The 18,185-nt window shown below is 42.2% G+C and overlaps 2 long non-coding RNA genes across 2 annotated transcripts in view; one reads left to right on the top strand and one right to left on the bottom strand.

The window, feature by feature from the left end:
- Positions 1–5,208, top strand: part of LOC142054371 (uncharacterized) — a 50,774-nt gene extending 45,566 nt beyond the window's left edge. Inside the window, exons 5-6 of the long non-coding RNA XR_012659498.1 lie at positions 1,939–2,092; positions 3,249–5,208. This is a non-coding gene — a long non-coding RNA (uncharacterized LOC142054371). The remainder of the gene's footprint in view (positions 1–1,938; positions 2,093–3,248) is intronic.
- Positions 5,209–7,825: 2,617 nt separating this feature from the next.
- Positions 7,826–11,018, bottom strand: LOC142054373 (uncharacterized). The gene is made up of 3 exons (XR_012659499.1): positions 10,852–11,018; positions 9,866–10,033; positions 7,826–9,732 (listed from the first exon to the last, which is right to left on the bottom strand). It is a non-coding gene; the product is annotated as an uncharacterized LOC142054373 (long non-coding RNA).
- Positions 11,019–18,185: the final 7,167 nt, after the last annotated feature.

Below are 18,185 nucleotides of genomic sequence, written 5' to 3' on the forward strand. Positions count from 1 at the left end.
CATCTGTAAGTGGCAGATGCTAGAGGTGCATAGGAAGAATGGAGACAGCTCTTCCCAGACATCCAGAACTGAGGGAACTGCTTTCTCTGTCTTCCCCCTGCAAAACAGAAGCCCAGCCTGAAGGATCTTTGGGTTCAATGCATTATATATCAGGTACTGCCTATCACTGACCTTATCACTTCATCAACAAATTTTTAACAAGGAACGTGCATACAACATTTCTCTCCAAACTGCAGTGTAAAGCTTTTACATGCATAAAACACTGACTTGGCTGAATTTGAATAGAGGTGGGGTAGAGAAAATACCCATCCTTATTCACTCAGTTTGACAAGTTAACTCCACGACAGAATTTAAATTACTTAAGCAGCTATACATTAAACTAAATTTTTAATCAGTCACCTTGAAGACTATATAAAAGAGCTGCTCATAAGCTTTAGAGAAAGGAGAAAGATTATATCCACATAGTGCAATGAAGCTTTGTAAGAAGCTTCCAACTGCTCTCTGACCGAGCTAGCTCAGCCAACCCAGAGAGCGGAATTAGCATGCCGCTCCTGTGGTTATGGCTGGCAAATTGCAGACAAATTCCACTTCTCTGTCCAGATCTGCTTATCACCAGCCATTGAACTGGCTGAGAAATGGTATGCGCTTCAGAGCCGGTACGTGGCTGAAGGGAACTGGTCAAGCATGGAGGCAGCTGGGAGTGTGGGTTCATTCAGTGACATGAGTGTGTAATGAGCTCGTTCAGAGCTAGCTTTAATATCCTTGTTGAGCACAAAAGCTGATGGAATGGAAATTAAGAATGCAAACCTAACATTAATAGGAAAAGATCTGTATCACTTGGTGGGCAGAGTGCAAAGAAGCATCCCACCCTTTAATACTGACAAACAATTTAAGAGAATGAAAGGTCATACTTGTACAGTAGGGATCAGCACTCTTGAAAATGCTAACCTTAAAAGTGCCTCCAAAGCTGCAGTGATAGTGAATAACAGTTGAACATCCTCTTCTGCGGAGATGCTGTGACTCAAAGCGTTCAGGCACCGAATGTATCAAAACGTGCATGAACTGGCATTACATTTGCTAGGCCATGACTGGAATAATAAACTAAATGCTTCTTCACACCACACTCCAAGTGTCTAACGTTATGCATCTAAGAAATGAAAAGCTCAGATCAGTTGCACTGCTTGGAAATATTTGCCCTAACTGTCCGTGTACTTCAGGTTGTCCATCAGTTAAAGATCAGTAAAACACCTGTCTATAGCAAGAATAGCTTTTTTCATGTACTTGACATGTACATCACTTCTAAGAATCTATGATTCTATGACATGAAAGAAATGTGGGAATACAAGTGCTGAACATTTGATTTGATAAGGTGCATTATCTTTTCCCCTTCCAAATATGCAGCAGGTTTCCTTTGTACTCTCTATATTTTTTCTTTTTCATTGAACTCATGTTCATTTTTACAAGACTGCTTTGCTCTTCAAGTATATTACCCATGGATGATCTGCAAATTCCATTGGTTATGATCTTAATCAAGTAAGCTAGTATCTGAAATGGTAGATACATGGCCATGTTAATAATTTACATTACATTTTTTAAAAATAAGGATAGCAAATTGATTAATACTTGCAGCACATGACAACAAAGTGCTTACGATACACAAAGGAGCCACTATCAAATAATCATTTAGGCTCTGAGCAACAGAAATGCGTAACAAATGTAGATGGAGAATTGCAGGTGTGTGACACAAAAGGGGAACTTCACATCTTAGTAAAAAACCTATCAAAATACTTTTGATGCTGGATTTTATCTTGTGGATTGAAAGTTTGGAAACAAGTGAATGGTTCATGGAACATAATGAAATCAATCAGATAATGCATATTATAGCTTTCATAATGGATGATGGCTCTGCTTATGTAACATAAAGCATATATCACGTAGGTGACTTGTCTACACGGGACAGGGATTTGTGCTCATTACTTCCTTCCAGCGTTGGATTTCACTGTCTAGCCCATCGCCATTGCTGATGCAACGAGCCCTGACCCATACGAAATCTGCCTCCTTCCACCAGCTCTCTGCCAGCAATCCTTCTCAGGTGAGCATATGGCATCCACCTTTCGCTACCTGCACTGGCTGCCATTACGTATCACTAAGGGATTTCAAGGACTTGCGCTCATCTGACTGGCTTTCCAAGAATGAAACTTCTTTTTCATGTCCCTGGCTGTAGTGGCCTCAAGCTGGTGGAGTTCAGCAGTACTACCCAAAGTTAATTTGAAGATTCCTGTTTGAAATAGCTAAAAAAATGCCCACAGAATTCGAAACATCAATGTACATTCTGTAAAACGATAAAGAAATAGCTTTGTTCTCATGGAATGCACAATTAAAAAACTACACCAAAGCATTAACGTAACCTACACAACTCAGCAGCGTTAGTGGACTTTTCTGTATCACTGGAAGATAGAACTGAATTTTGGCAATTAACTGGAAAAAGCTAACATGAACAGTTGAATGATCAGCATTAAATAGCACTTGCCTTCTGTATCTATTATTATATTCCTACCCCCTGGACATCTGTGATGATTCAAGCATACGCCATCTAAACAGCTATGCTTTCTATTTGTACCAGAAATAAAGTGCTTGTGTTAATATATCCTTCTAAAAACAAACAGAAACACACAAACACAAGTCTTCCTTGTGTAGGAGACTAAGGCAGAAGCTTTATTTATGTAGAGGAATAGTTTCATTTTATTTGGAAAGATTATTTATCTGCACCTAACTAGTCTTGCAAACACACGGTGCTTCAGCGTGAATTAAGATGCCTGCTGCCCAAGTTGCAGCACAGCATTGCAGGATTGATAGCAAAGTTACAATATTAATTGCATTTATGTAACATCTGTTGCCTAAGTACGTCCAAGCACTTTACAAATGTTAACTAACAAGAAGCCTGCCCATGCTCTTTTTGAAGTCAATGGCAGCATTCCAGTTGTCCTCAAAGGGAGCAGGCACAGGCTCCGAGCCTCATAATAACGTAAAAGTAGGTTAAGGATCTTTGTGTTCACTGGAGACAGGAGGGATAGCGGAGCTGAGGAACAGAACCCAAAAGGCTTTTCTCTAACTGTAAGGCTGCCTTTCCCTGGAATAAAAAGTAATATAATTTACTAGTTAGACCACAGAATGAACCGTAAAGAAGGACCTATTCACAAGACTTAAACTATTGCCGCCTCAGAATGTGACCTTTTTTCTTATTCCAGAAACAACAACCAGAGACAAAGCTGGGCTTCCGGGGATGTTCCTCTCCAGTGGCTGCAATGGCCCTACAAAGAGCTGCTTGGAAAGGCATTTTTCCTTCTCTCTGAGGCTTTTTCTGAAGAGGTATATGACATTTCCATAAGTCTAGTTACTTCTCCTCTAAGTTTTCTGTGTCCATGATAGACGTGTTTTTAAATCAATGCTTTTGGCTTCTTGAACCGCAGTAAATAATCTTATGAGGAACAGAGTCAATATGTATTTGCTCTTTTGCTCTTAAGCACTTTCCTGGTAGCCGTGCTCAGCACTGACTCCCATTTCGATCAACTGCTCTGGCATCTCATCTTCATTCAAATTCTCACAGGCGGCCAGCGGTGCCCCTCCTGTATCACGCACCTCCATACAGAGGCCTGCCTGAGGGTCACGGCTCTGTCAGAAGCTGTAGGCTTAATTGTCCCTTGTGCAAAGATAAATAGCATTGAGTTGCACAGCACCATTTTGACAGGAACACAATTGTATAGAGGATGTTATCAGAGCCCATAAATGAAATGGAGGGCCTTTCAGAGCCAATTTCAATGTTGTTTCAAAACAAAAAAGCCCCAACAATATCCGAAAATAAGGAACCAGAAAATAGCCTGTAGTGATTTTCTTCTAGCCTGCCTATACTTCAGAAGATTGAACTCATTTTTTGTGAACGATGCCACCGGGGAGCCCATGGCCTACGTTCAGGCCACTATCCATCCAACACTTGTGTGACACAGGAAACGCACATGAAGACACTGGAAGTTCCTGTGATACCGTGTGTCGCACGGTCCATGCGGCTGAAAGGAGAACTGCTGTAGCAGGGAGGACCAATACAGATTAGATTATCTGGACCTTACAAAAGACATCCTCACAGAAACTTGTTCCTTCTCAGCAGCGCTGTGGAGGGAAGCAGTGCTTATCAGTACTGAGCACCTTATCATGATTCACCTGCACATGGGGATTTAAATGGGCATTTTTTGTGGGTACAGACAGCACCATCTTCCTGCCTTACCAGCCACATCATTGTTGTTTTTTTTAATATACTCTAAATCACATCAGCTTTAGAGACGTAAAAGTGTTACTTATCTCTGCAGTATGACACACACCCCCTCCCCAGTTTCTGGCCACATTTGCTGCCTGCCTCCCAGTTTGCATGCTGCTCACCATCCATCTTCACTGACTTTTCCCCCACACCAATGTGAGATTAAAACACCATGGGAAATTAAATGCAGCGCATATAAATCATGTTTATTGTTGCCTCGGATACAGAAAGATAACAAGAATCAATAAGAAAGGCACGATGACTCACAGTTTTATTAGTATTCTCAGTTTTTCATGAGCTGAGCCTTCATAAAGAAATGGTTTAATTGGACCACTGAGATCTTGAAGAATTCATATATTCCTGGCTATTTATCTTCTGAAACTTCAGGTTCTGATTTTCAATAGCACTTACAATCATGAGGGAAAGAACTTTAGTTCTCTCAGAGAACCTGACAAATTTCTAAAAGGTACAGAGGTTTTGTGCGGGCAGAATTAATCTTAGCCGTGGTACCCGAAGCAGAGAAGTGGTGCTCAGGTCTCTGAGCGCCCTTAGCTGGGGAGGAGGCAGGTGGCCAAAACGACACGGAGAACTGGTTGTTCAGATGGCTGAAGTGTTGTCCTTCCGTTTTCTACCCTCACAAAGCATAAAAAAACATTCTACAATTTCTCTCTGCCTGATTACAGGACCAATGGATCAGAACATTATTTTGACCATTCCTCATGATTAATTGTCTTTTATCACAATCTGTGATAACTTTATTTCTATGAAAGGTTCATTGTCTTATTTAAATTTGTTGCCACTATTTTTCTGGAAAAATTTTATTCAAACACAGTTTAACCTAAGCGTATCAGAATACGGACTCCACACAATTATCCCTAATAAAATCAGATACAAACATGTTTCCTTGCTCGCAGCATAGTCCTTCACCATGGTTTTCTTTGGGCAGCAAGTGCGAGGATCTGTTTCCTTGGCTGCTTCATACACTTTACCTGCATCCTTTTGAGCTGTTCAGACCATACCTGGCTTTTATCCCTGGCCCAGAAGTAATCTTGTGCTAACCCCAACCTTGTACACTAGCGGGCGTTTCTCTCTGGAGCACATAGTGATGCAAAAGCAAAGGCCAATCTCTAGCCTTTCCATAAGAGGCATCATTTCTCTTTCAGCTTTTCAAAAGAACATCCCACAGACATTCACCAGTCCCTTAGGTTGTGGCTAAACTCTTTTCTCATGGGCTAACATCTGGCATGAACTATGGAAGCAAAATCTCCCAAAATAAGAGAATGTTCCACTAACATCCCCAGTAGCCTAAGGAGCAGATATTTCCTTCCTTGGTCATTTGGGCAAATGGGCCCATGTTTCCACGAAACTTGTTACCGTGGGTCTTCATACATCATTCCCACCTGGGTATTGGGTCTGTCTTCCATCACAGCCAATCATGAGCTCCCTGCCCTGGATTTCCCAGTCCGGTAACTGGCAAACTGCGCTGTAAACTTCCACTGTGCCGCCCCGGCAGTGGATTTGCCACGACCGAACTTCAGTGCTAACAAAAGCAAAAAAAAGTGGGTGTGAGTGCTTGGGCATGCTGTCAGTATGCCTTTCCACAGGGCTGGTCTGTCACTGCATTTCTCTACTTATTTCTGGGAAAATGGCTTTTATCATCTGAACTTTCTGGTTGTCTCTTTACTGCCTTATTCATTGCCTTCACCCACTGACCACTGCAGGCTGGCTGGCATTAAGGACTGATAATTAACAAGATAAAGATGCTCCAGGTACACTCTTTCCAGAGGCAACTCCTTCGTTATCTTTTCTGGTTCCTTGTAGAAGCTGCAGTGACAAACCTGTTTGTGTGCAGGGGACAAAATGAGGGCTCTCAATCCATAACCGATCACATTAACAAAGGTTGATGACTTTAAAAGCTATGAAGACAAACAAGTTTTTAAAAGATTATGTACTTTTCTCTGTATGAAAACAGTAGTCATTTCCTAGAACTGGTGTGCCATGCTAGGACATAAAGTTATACAATATTTCTCTATTATTTTTCACTGAAATTTGTTATTTTCTGAATTTAGAAAACAGTAATACATTTTGAATTGATAATGGAGGTTCACACTAGTTCTGCTGAAGAATCTAATTTTCCTGACAACCAAGCTCACGAGCAATACAAAGAAGTAATGCTCAAACACAGGATCACTCAGTAGCCATAGACTTAACTCACAGCTGGAGGCTTCCTCGTTCAATCCATGGTTTGTCTTTTTACCTGACATGAAGGGGAACTTATTATGCTGATCAGGAAAAATACCTGCCAGATGCCTGTGGGTATTTAATTAAGGTCCAGCGCTACTTTACCAGTCACACAGACCTCAGCTTTCAGGGTCAAACATCAGCACAACCACCGCTCACCTTGGAGCACTTCCAGCAAACATCAGAACAGTGGCAAAACTGGCCAAAAATACATGTTTTTTCAGAAAGTGAGAATTTCTTCAAAACCTCAAAATGGAACCTCATAGTTTCAATTGCCATGATAGTGCAAGGCTGTACTGATCATGGGAGAAAACATGTTGTCAATATGAGCTTTTTGCAGCTGAGGCTTTCACCTGCCCAGTGGTGCTCCCTGAACCAGAGTTTACCTCTCCATGATGGAAGGTGATGGTGACAGGGCTGCTGACACGTCACGGTCCAAGGCAGCACCAGAAAGCAAGGGCAAGCCATGTTTTGTAAGCCACTGAATGGACACTTGGAAGTGGGATGGATCACAGTACTTATTCTGCACAATGACAATGCCACTGGGAGTGCAGAAGGCCCCAAACCAGACATGAAAGGAGCACACTGGCAGCTTCTGGAAAGCCTGCTGCCTTTGCTAACACTGGTCCAGGTTGTCAGTGAGCATTTGTCAGCTGAAGCTACAACAGTGCCATTCAATGTCTGTCTCAATAGGGCTTCTCAGTAGACATTTGACTGCAAAAGACGATCCCAGCAGTGTGTAAGTTTAAAACAAATTTATCTACAGAACAACTTTTGACTCAACATGAATGCTACAAGCTGCCAACTTCATGTGGTCATTAAAGCTATTACCTTGGACCTACTCCACAAACGTAACTTTGTTTTCTAACAAGCTCAAGAAAAAAAGTTGTACAGTTTCATCCTCAATATGTTCAAAGATGAGATTCAGCAGCTGGTCAGTTAGGAGAGAACGTGCTGGAAAACCACAGTCAGTGAAAGAATAAAAACATAAGAGCTTGGAGGCATTAGCTTTTACTCTGTAGCAAAGAGCTCTGGAGCTTTTGACCTATACTTCACACAGCAGAAGTGCCCTGCAGTGGTGGGCTGAAAATAAAGCGGCCAAACTGGTGGCTAGCATCTTGCCATTCTGGGCAGAAATGTTGCATGCGACAGTGTTTCCCACTGCCAGAACAAACCTATAAACAAACTACATTATTTGCTATAACAAGCCTCTTTTGCTTGAAATGCTTTATCTTTAATCACACTCAGGAAGAAAATCTTGAAAAAGTCACAATTGACTTACAGTTCTTTATTTTCAGTATTTTTCAAGTACAAATTCTTGAGTATTTTGGCCAATTCTTTCTAGCAACTTTTCTTATTTTTCCACAACAAATGTGACTGCAGCTAAAAGCAATTTGTTACTAGATTAGTTACTGACTTGCAGTGCATTTTATTCCAAACAATTTGTCATACCTATATCAGCACCTAAGAAGAGGCCACTTAGCTGCATGGCAAAAACTGTCTACCACACAACATGCACTCTTGCTTAATAAATACTAGAATAAAATCATTCTAGTATTGGAGTTATATTGGAAGATGTTAGTAGTGGAAGGTGATAAAAACCATCTGAACTGCATGAGGCATGCATTGGAGTCTGTTAAGTGTAGGACTTACCTGCCTAGTGGGATGGAGTCGGTCGCTGGCTGCTGACAGGTTGTGATTTATGTCAGGTAGCACTGGAAACTCTTGGCACATTTTTCAATTGCATTTTATATTTGATTTTTAGCTGTACTTAGAAAGCAAAATGAATAAGCTACTCCAAATGCAAGTGCAGCGTTTTCTTCTTAAGAATAGCAGAGCTCAGCAGAAGATTCCCTGGCTGTCTGACAGTGGTTTGAAAATGGCTTAAAATGGACTGAGTGGCTGAAACGACTCGGAATGTACAGCATTTATTTAATGCCAGCACAGGAAGCATACAGCTTTGTTAATTTGATCTCTATTTCTTCTGCTAAGAATCCATGAACACTGCTGATGGAAAAGAAAAAAAAAGTCCTGTAATGCAGGACAGGACAAGTGAATGCTGAATTCTGGGCTGTCAATCCAGCCCAGCATGCCGAGTGGCTAATTCAGAATAATGTATGAGTGGAATCATTAAGGAAAACATCTTAAACACACATAGCAAAGTGACAGCAAATGCAATTCACTGTAGTAAAATGGTTGCACTTAGAGCAAATGACTTACACTTCAGGCCACTGGCAGCGAGTAAAGAAAACAACACACAGATGATTTAAAATACTGGAAACAGCAACAATGCCAGGTGCTCCATAAGGGCAGTTCCCAGTGCAGGACCAGCAGTGGCAAAGGGACTTTGAAGTAAATTTTGAGCTAAAGAAGCACGTGAAAGGAAGTGTGCCGTTCAAATTAAAGCACACAGTGGGTATCGAGGTACCCAAGATGATTTTTACTGTCATTAGAACAAACTAGTGTGTTTCCAAAAAAACTTTCCAATGGGAGTAATAAGGGCAAACAATGTAACAGTGCTTATAAATTAATTTGATTAATTTATAAAAAGAAGTATGCAAAGGAAGCCTAAGATTGGCTTTGCTGAGATGACACTGCTCTAGACACTTATGCTCTATTTTCTAATTTCCCATTTCAAAGCAGATGCAGTGCTAATGTGAACAGATGTTGAGCCCAACCTGCTCAATGACACATTCAATGTAACTCGTCCCTTTCCGGAATGTGACAGCCGTAAAAAAAGGAATAAAGTGAGGAAATAAATATAAATTCAAGCTTTCTGCCTTGTGTTTACAGTGTGCCACCCTAGTGAACCCTTCCAGGCTGTGCAGTTCTTCCCCCTTGCCCTACACAACCACTCCCCAGTTCCTTTAACTGGGTTTTGGTTACACAGTGATTCAACAGGCTTAGTAAATCAGCATAAACCATTACACACTTTCATTACACACACGTATTACCAGATTTGTTTCATGCAGAGTGCCCAAATTTATGCTTACTTACATTTTCTTGACACTACAGGACTGATTCCATCAATATTTGTAAAGTGCTATGCACTTGCTGGGTAAGAAGAACTGTACGCATGCAATTAGTAATAATTAGTATTGTTTAACTTTAAACAAAAATTAGCATTTAAATCTGAACTTCTGAGTATTCTTTTCTTCAATCCAGAGATTTACTTCAGAACACTGAAAGGAAGAGAAAAAATAATACTAAGGACAATGGTTTTATGGTAGTGTTAAAAGTACATAATTAGCTGATATGTTAAATTAAGAACTCTCAGGCTTAAAATCCATGGGAAACAAGGGTGTAGTCACGTACTGAAAACACGTGCTGGATGAATCAAGGTGATGTAGGTACTTCCAGGCAATTCCACTCTGCCATGCATTTGCTGAGTTGCCCTCTCAGCCATACCTTGGGAAGGTACCCGGGCTGCTCCACAAAGAGCCCGCTGAGGATAGTGCCTCTCTTCCTGGGACGTTGCAAGAGCTACACAAATAAAGAAAATGTGGGTTCAGTTTTGTTACTTTCAAAATCTTGCTATGGACAACAAAGAAGCATTCCTTATATGTATAAGTAAAGGCAAGAATTTATTTTTAGTATAATGTAAATCTTCACAGTTTAATTCAGGAATCATCATTAGTCTAGATCTAATTATTACAGAAAACCAAATAATAATAATGCTGGATATTTATATATGGAAAAAGTTACAGTAATAGTAACCTCCCTTCTACTTAGGGTCATATACGTATGTTTGCTGCCGCACATTTACACCTTTGTCTTTCTTAATTGGTCTGCAGGTCCAGGCAACATCCAAATTTACTATATATAGTCCCATATATGTATGTTAGATACAATTTATTTCTTTTCTTTGTTACTTCTAAAACCAGCTTTTCAAGCTCCAGGTCTGCAGGCTCTTTTAACTGACCACTAGGGGCTGTGGGGTCTGCAGTGCCAGCCTGTGCCTGATCTCTTACCACCCACCCCACCCTGCACACCTCTACACTGCATCGCATGTCTCCACTTCCCAGCACCTCGGCCACTGTATCAGCCCTGTATTGCTCCACATGACATCATCGTGTCAGCGTTGTAAACATCTCTTCCTACCCAGAACAACTGCTTGTTACTGCTGTCTATATAAAACTATTGGTCTACCACACAAAGATAAAGTAAAACACATTAGGTACAGACACCTGGTCAATGCGAGAAGTTGCTGCCATGGCTAAACCAAGTAAAACAAAACTGCAGGCAGGCCAAGCAAAGTTCAGGCAGAGCTTGAAGCCTTGCAAACTCAGGACAAAGCTTACTGGCTGTGGCGATTCCATGTTGCGGGGCTGCACAGTCACAAATCTGCCTGACAGCGCTCCAGTCGCTCTGCAGATGCTGCCGTGGCTGGGCCTCGACGAGAGCACATGGTCACTGCATGCCCGGCTGGACACGGGTGTGAGCTCCCACTCCTGCTCTTGTCCAGACCACCCGAGAGGCAGCCCTCCGCGCTCCTATATTTGCTCTGTGGTGTAAGGGCAGCCTGACACGGGGAGCTCAGGTTTCACTCCTACACCTGCTTCAGCTGCTGTCCCCACTTTATCCTGCTCATTTGCCCTATGGCTCCAGCAGAACGACAAGCTGCCAGTCCATCCTTCACTCGCCATCCCCAAATCCCCTGCTCTTCTGCCTTTTGGATGAGCTTTCCCATCCCACTGCTTTACTGAGGTGGTATTGCACAACTCTGTGTTTGGCCTTCAACACCCCACTGCCATCAGCTGCTCCAGGCTGCCAGTCCAAATCATAGGTATTCCTGACATCAGCTGGTTGGTAGGAAGTGCGCAGTCAAATCCTGGTCAGACCCTGGCAGGGACACAACAGGCCTCGTGACTTTAGCTGATATATTAAGCAGATTGCAGCAGTGCCATTTTGAGGGAGGTTGCACATAGCAATCCGAGGAGAGCATCAGACATATGATGCTAACTTCCTGAGAGGCAACAGGTCTGATCTGTGCCCAGGCATGCCCTGGCTTCGAGCCTTTGCTATGTAGAGCCCAGTACAGTGCTCTTACTGCCTTCAGCACTGAACTTCCCGCAATGCTATTTTTTTTCACAAGTCCCTTTTTCACAGGAGAAAAAAGAGAGGCAGGTCAAAGGGTATGCCATTGTCGTGGTTCAGCCTCAGCTGGCAACTGAACACCACACAGCTGCTCGCTCACTCCCCCCCACCCCTGTGGGATGGGGAAGAGAATCGAAGAGCAAAAGAACTTGTGGGTTGAGATAAGCACAGTTTAATAATTACAATAAAATAATAATAATAATAATGATAATAATGATAATAATGTTAATATAATAAAATGGAAAAGGAAGGGAACGAAAAAAGGAAAAAAACCCGCAGAAACACGAATGATACAACCGCTCACCACCCGTCAACCGATGCTGCCCGTCCCCGAGCTGCAGTTGCCCCCACCCTCCCCGGCCAGCCCCTCCCAGTTAACATACTGGTAATGACGTTACATGATATGGAATAACCCTTTGGTCAGTTTGAATCCGCTCTCTTAGCTGTGCCCCCTCCCCTCCCAGCTTCTTGTGCGCCCGGCAGAGCATGGGAAGCTGGAAATGTCCTTGGCTAGTACAAGCACTGCCCAGCAACAGCCCAAAACATCTGTGTGTTATGTCAACTTTTTTTTCCATGCGATGTTCAAAGCACAGCACTATACCATCTAGATTGAAAAAAATTAACTCTATCCCAGCTAAAACCATGACAGCCATGAAGGGTTACCAGGACACAAATGTGGCCAGGTGTCCGAACACACAATCTGGAGCAACCTTCTCAACAAACGCTTCCTGCAGGCACTGGAAGAATTATTGTGGGACCTGGTGCACCAGCAGAGATCCCTCCGTGGTCTGAATGAGACCTCCCAAAACAGCAAGCACTGATTTACACCTTTGCTATTGCTTGAGGAAAATTTCTGTACAACTGGGAGGAGATTTCCAGATAGACATCTACAGGGAGCCTTGTTGTTAGAAAGAATCCTGCCCTTCTCACAGACAGACTGGGTTTGATCTATGGCAGAAACCAAGTGACGGGTTTATGCCTGCTGCCTTCACAGATGACTGCCAACCAGAGGTGTTTTTATATACATAAGCTGAGCAATTGTATCACTTTGAATTGCCGTAGTGTTTTGTTTGTTGGTTTTTTTTTTTAATTATATAATAAGACACATTTCAGCAATTGCCACACAAAGGTTAAAATGTTTTAAAATATGCAATTATGTGCATAAATGGTCAAATAGGAAAACAAGGCTGGTTTTGCCTTGGCCACAGCACTTGCAGACGAGTACGGTCAACTCACATGGAAAATATCTTTCAGAAGTAGGTGATGGCTTGTGCTGCATTTGACAGCTGGTTTGACAGCTGCCTCCAGCCAGGTGTGGCATGATGATCTGCAAAGCAAACTATCTATAGCCTAATATTTTCCCCTGAAAAGAAATTGCCTTGGATACCTGGTCAATTTCTTCACAGTGAGGCATCTTGAATGGATCTGCTGTTTCAGGACCCATGAGAATGGCAGAGCAGCTTCTCCAACACTGGCTCCATGACCCAACCCAAAGTCAGGTAACAGCACCAACGCTGCAGAACTGTTAAGTCAACCATTTGCTTAAACTTTGTTCTTTTGGGTTAATTTACGCTAACGATATCTATTTTCAGAGACGGTTGTCCCCTAAGTGAAGATGGTTCATGTGTGGGAAACACTGCGACCTGTACTTCACTAACCACCATCATGATCATCATCATCTGCAGAAGCACAGTGCTTGTGAATTAGTCTAAGGAAAAGTTTTAGCAAAGTTAAGCTGTGATTTAGCTTTCCAGTTGTGGGTCTGCTTCAGTTAATGTTAAAAGCACCAGAGGTCCATACTGCTGGTCTGTTATAGGCAGAAGCCGCCCCAGGCAGTGCGGCAGCCAATGCTTTTTAGGAAGGCTTCCTTTGAGCATTCACAGCTGTATCACAGCTGTATCATAGGAGATCCTGGTGATAAACTGCAAACCACTCCTTTTTCTCTCTGCTGTGGCAGATAAAGTGTCCTTGTGGGAAGGCTGGTTGGTAGGTGTCATTCAAAGAGTAGTTACTTCAGGCAATGCTATTCCAGATCCAGATTTTGGCAATATTTAAGGGAGAAAGCATTTTAGCAATGGGTTTGGTCAATTAATAGTGCAATTTGTGTTCAAGCTGAGAATATTTCTCATTTTAGTTAGAAACTGTGTGTTCATAAGGCTTTTAAAAAACTTTGCATGCCTGAAGAGAATGCTCAGGCCATGCTGGCCTCAGAGGTTTCCTCTCTTCCCCATTCAGGGATCTCCAAGACAATAATATCTCCAGCGGGTTGCCCAGGCTGTGAGAAAGTCAAACAGGCCCAAGGCTGAGGCTCTAATTATCTCTTTAGCCACATTAATGCTGAGAGGTAAATCACTTTCCACTGAAGTCAGTAAGCTTATAAAAGTGATTTGAGCAAAGCAACAAATAAGAAGCACCTTCTCACACATGGTGTGTTGTTGCCTTGATACATTTTAGCAGAAACCTCTGAGGACTGCTGAGCTCAAAGGTGAAAGGCACAAAACAAAATTAAATATGCAAACTGTGATCTAGTAATGTAAAAGCATGTAATTCTCACATCGAAAATCCATGCCTTGCTATCTGAGAAAGAATACTGAAGGGATTTTTCCCATAGTAGCCACTCTAAAAACAGAGGAGCAGGAGCACATGGTCACTACAGCGTCAAGCCAGGAGAAAATGCGTCTCTATGCCCAAATTAAGAGGCAAAAATTTACAAAGTTATTGCAGACATGTGGGAATCACAAACCCTGGCAGAGTTCTTGAAAGAGAAATCCTTTGGTAGAGGTAGACCAGAAACACTCTGACCATTAGTTCAGTGATGAAGGTCCATAAATAGTCATGCAGGAACTCGTGCAGAGTATGTATGAGTCCCAGCATGGGCATTTCTGCCAGGGCTCTGAGAACCAGCTCTGACAGATGCAAGGACAAGTGGTCCTTGTCTCAAAAGCTGCCCTCCAAGTTCGGAGGCAGGCATCCCAAAGTCCTCTGAATCTTTAGTCTATTGCTTCCCGAAGAATGAAAAAGGCAAAGACGAGCATTTTATGGGATGCCTGTGTGACCTCACATAGTGGCCAGGCAACGTTTTCAGTCCGTGCCAAATAAAAAAGGGGTGTCAGTGAAAAGAAGACCCTCAAATGAAAGAGAAATCACAACTCATGCTGCAGCCCTAACATTTCAGAAGTTTGAATTTTGGCTCAGTCACATGCATTCCCACAGTTAAAAAGTACATTTACTTTTCCTTAGCAATCTGACAGGGCTCCTTAAAGATTTTCCTGTATGCTTTGTGAATTTAGTACAGTTCTCTGTGTAAACATGTCATTGTTCCCCACAGTAATTAAATGCTTACCCAATAAAAGTCCAAAAATTAATCTGTGAAAAAACACCCCAGGCAGGAAAGCCCCAGACACTAGAAGTTTAAGCAAATATAGACCACATGGCCTGCAAGAAATGAGGATAACGTGTTGCAAGGTGTTTTGCAACTTAACACTGTACATGGTTGCAGGCAGTTACTTATTAAAGTACCTGTAAAGAGAAGGGAAGTAAATATGTTCAACATTAATTTCACTAGCCTCTCTTGGCCTAGGTCAACATAGCTTACATGACTGCTTCATGACTGTGGAACTCCGCTACCTTTGAGCAACTAAGAAGAAACTGTTCCCATGCTGTGTGAGGTTGCTTTTGGGTCATGTCAGCAGATGACAGGCTCAGTTCCCCCTAAACTGTGACAGAGAGCTATATGTGTAGCTGTAGGCTTCAGCTGTCCAAGGAGGTGAGTGCTCACCTGCTTCAGAACATGTTGAAGTGGAGCCTTCATCCAAATGGGTGTTTACAAATGTTCCCCAACAGTCTCCTAATCCTGCAGGACAAAGGAATACTACTTCTTCAGGTTAATTTGGCTCTTTCGAACTGTACACTCAAGGACATCTGTAGCCTATAAGCAGAACATTCTAAAAACTAGCTCATATTCCAGGTGTGTTCCTGGTAACATGACTTATCTGTTGAGTCCGATAGCTGACTTGCCAACAGTAGCCTAGGGTAGCCAGCCTCTACCATTTCTTGACTGAGTCACTGGAGATTTGAGGCAGGTTCCTCAGGCAGAGGTTCTGGGATCATTGGTATTGTTCTGTCTGCAGGGACATGTATGAACAATGTAGGCAACAATATTTATCCTGCTTAGCAAAGCCCATGATGTAGCCGTGTATTAGATCTTCCACTTCTGTACTGCTTCCTTCCTTCCTGCTTTGTCTCCTCCTTAGCGCTCTGATGCTCTACAATATGCCTGTGTGTTGTTCCCAGGAAGGATACATGACTTGCAAATGTGAAGAGGATCTATGCTTTTTTTTTTTTTTCTCCACAGCAGTAAGCATGAAAGTCTGAGTCTAGATCAGTGAAGTGCAGACTTTGGAGGATTAAAATAGCCTCTAGCATTGGGCTAATAAAGAAACACAAATCACTTTCCCAAAGGGGAAAGGCTGTTTTATTGGGTTCTGTAGGAAACCTGCAATGCTCCTCCCAGGACAATACAGCCAGACACTCCAAGCACCACAGCACGCACACAGGTATTATGACCTTGCATAAGTTTCAGAAAGCAGCGTGTGATTAAAAAAAAAAACAAAAGCGCTTTGCACTTCCCAACTTGCAGGACAAACCAACCCAAGCATGTACATGAGCAAGTGGGAGAATGATACAATTAAGAAGCATAGACCTTGTAATCCCTCCAACACAAGGAGATCTGTCAACAGGCTTTTCATGTCAGGTATAAAATATACCTACGCATCTATTCTATAGTGCTGCAAAATTTAATATATGAGATTATGGCAAGTTTCTTAGGATCTATGGGTGTAATTGCATATATGAGATAATGATATATTGCAAAGATTGAACTGATGCAGGTTTATCCCTGTTAAACTTAGGTACATCTGTCAAACCTCAATGATTTAACTGATTTTCATGGCATTTCTCTCTTTTTACTGTAAAATTTTAGAGCAAGAACCATGCCTTTTTATTTGTTTATGTAGAACCATCATGGTGGAGACCCTGCTAGTCCTCTGCCATAACACAGTTTAAAGAGGTCATCCAGGAAGCAGATGGCTGAGAAATACAGGTCCAGTCTTTATCTTCTTCCCCAAACATGAAAGCACCCATCTGTTACTGCAGATAAAAGGGAAAGCCTTTGCAGTTGTCCTGGACAGAGTAATTGCACATTGGCCAAAAAGAGACTATTGGAGCCTATCATGAAAGAAAAGGGAAGTTGTTGAATCTCTGCTAAAGCTCGCACAGCGAACGACATGGATGCAAGAGGAATGTCTGAATTGTTGAAGAATGGCTGTAGAATCTCTCATCAAAGGGAGAACCTGAAGCTTAAGTGTGGTGTGTCTCCAAGGCTGAAGACTCCTTGTGCCATCCCCCACAAGGAGATGGGAGGGGAAATAAAGGACACAAAAAAAAAAAAAAAAAAGAAAAAAGAAAAAAAGGGAAGAGAACTTAATCCGGAGTAGGTATAACCATGGCTAAGAATAAACTGCAGAAAAAGGAGTGATTTACCCAAGTACCACCCCTCGCACTATCCAAAACATGGCATCAGCCCAGAAAATTCCAAAAGCCAGAAAGCATACATGAGCTACTAAACAAAGATTCAGTAAAAGGGTGGAGAGAAGCATCTTTGTGCTATTTCCCCTTTATTTTGTGACATTGTTGCACATATACATAAAAGCCACAACTTGTAATTTCTTGAAGTCGGGAAGTTTAATCGAGTTCCTCAAACATGCATTAAAAATAAAAGTCTGTGCATGGTTGATTCATAGGGTTTCCCAGCAGGTTCCTTGAATTAACAGATTTCCACAGAAATTGAAAAGGATTTTAAATTACTTTTTCAGTCAAGGGTCTCTCTACAATTGGAAATTCCAATCTGGAGGACACCTATTAGCAACCTAGCACAGAGTGCCAAAAGAAACTGTTGAAGTCTGTTCTGCACACATTTGTTTATACATATTTCACTCCTGATATGCAAAAATCCTGTATTCTTGAACAGAAACTCCCAGCCAACAACGTAACTTGAGGTTGTACGTGGCTTGTTCTGCTCTTATGCTCCATTTGTAAATGATGGAATTTATCTCAAACCTTTCTGGCTACCCTAATTTGATAGAATCACAGAGTGGTAACAGTTGAGGCATGAAGGGACCTCATCAGATTGTCTGGTTCAGGCCCTACTCTGCTTAAAGATAGGTCAACTATGGCAGGTTGCTCAGGACCTTATCCAGCTGGGTTTCAAGGACCTCCAAGGCTGAAAACTCCACAACCCCTCTGGGAAACGTGTTTCAGTGTTTGACCACCCTCACTGTAAAAGTTATTTGTTATGTTTAAGTGGAATTTCCTGTCTTTCAATTTGTGCCGATTGCCACTTGTCCTTCCTGGGCAGCAGGGACAAGATGCTGGTTCTGTTGTCTTTTACTACCTCCCTTTTGGTATTTACACACAATGGTAAGATCTCCTGAGCCTTCTCTCCTCCAGGCTAAACAATTCCAGCTCTCTCAGTCTCCTT

Source organism: Phalacrocorax aristotelis, chromosome 3 (genome assembly GCF_949628215.1).
Source record: "Phalacrocorax aristotelis chromosome 3, bGulAri2.1, whole genome shotgun sequence".
Classification (NCBI taxonomy): domain Eukaryota; kingdom Metazoa; phylum Chordata; class Aves; order Suliformes; family Phalacrocoracidae; genus Phalacrocorax; species Phalacrocorax aristotelis.